The following is a 1,511-nucleotide window of genomic DNA, read 5'->3' as shown; positions in this document are numbered from 1 at the left end:
AAAAGAAAAGAAAAGAAAGAAAGAAAAAGAAAAAAAGAAAAAGAAAAGAAAAGATTCTTCAAGCTGCCAAGAGTAAGCATCAGGGGGACTGCAGACTTCTCTGATGAAACTTTTCAAGCAAGAAGACAATGGTTATCTACCTTTAATCTACTTAAACAGAATAATTTCCAGCCCAGAATTCTATATCCTGCTAAGCTAAGCTTTAAAATTGACAGAGAAATCAAATAATTTACTGATATACAAATTGAGGAATCAGCAATTCCTCAATTATTGACATTGAGGAAATTCACCACAAAAAGACCAACTCTATAAGAAATACTTCAACTTGTTCTACACACTGACCATCACAATGGACCAACAGCAAAGTAAGAACTCAGAAATTAAAGGACAGAACCTAACTTCCCCAATGATACAAAAGACAAAACTAAGCAACACACTGTCCTAAAATAATATGAATAGAACACCATCACACTTATCAATTATCTCAATAAATGTTAATGGCTTAAATTTCCCACTGAAGAGGCATAGATTGGCTGACTCAATTAAAAACAGAAACTATCCATTTACTGTCCGCAGGAAACAAACCTAGCTTCAAAATACAAATTAAAACTCCAAGTTAAGGGTTGGAAGACAATTTTTCAGGCAAATGGAATTCAGAAGAAAAGAGGAGTTGCAATCTTATTTTCAGATACATGTGGACTTAAAGTAACTAAAGTCAAAAAAGACAAAGATGGTCACTTTATATTCGTCAAGGGAAGAATACAACAAGAAGACGTTTCAATTCTAAATACTTATGCACCAACTTAAATGCTCCCAGATTCTTGAAATAGACCTTAACTCATCTGAGCAATATTATATCCTATAACACCATAATAACAGGGGACTTTAACACTCTTCTTATAGAACTGGACAGAAATTTATAGTCCTCTAAACAGAAATTAAACAAAGGTATAAGGGACTTAAATGAGACCCTAGAACAATTGCAATTGATAGACACATATAGAACACTCTATCCCAAAGATAAAGAATATACATTCTGGGCAGCGCCTGTGGCTCAGTGAGTAGGGCACCAGCCCCATATACTGAGGGTGGCAGATTAAAACCCAGCCCCAGCCAAATCGCAACAAAAAATGGCTGGGCATTGTGGAAGGCACCTGTAGTCCCAGACACGTGGGAGGCTGAGGCAAGAGAATCACCTAGGCCCAGGAGTTAGAGGTTGCTGTGAGTTATGTGCTGGCATGGCACTCTGCCAGGGGCAATAAAGTGAGACTCTGTCTCTACAAAAAGAAAAAATATATATATATACATTCTCACCCATGGAATATTCTCCAAAACTAATCATATCCTAGGATACAAAACAAACTTCACCAGAATCAAAAGAATTGAAATTTTGCCTTGTATCTTCTCGGATCACAAGGTACTAAAGATGGAACTCAACTCCAACAAAACGTTCAACCACACACACACAAAGGCATGGAAATGCCTTCTGTTGAATGACAGTTGGGTGCAGG

This window comes from Otolemur garnettii, unplaced genomic scaffold (genome assembly GCF_000181295.1).
Source record: "Otolemur garnettii isolate 467f Iridium unplaced genomic scaffold, OtoGar3 scaffold00016, whole genome shotgun sequence".
In the NCBI taxonomy this organism is placed as follows: domain Eukaryota; kingdom Metazoa; phylum Chordata; class Mammalia; order Primates; family Galagidae; genus Otolemur; species Otolemur garnettii.
This window is presented reverse-complemented; position numbering follows the sequence as displayed.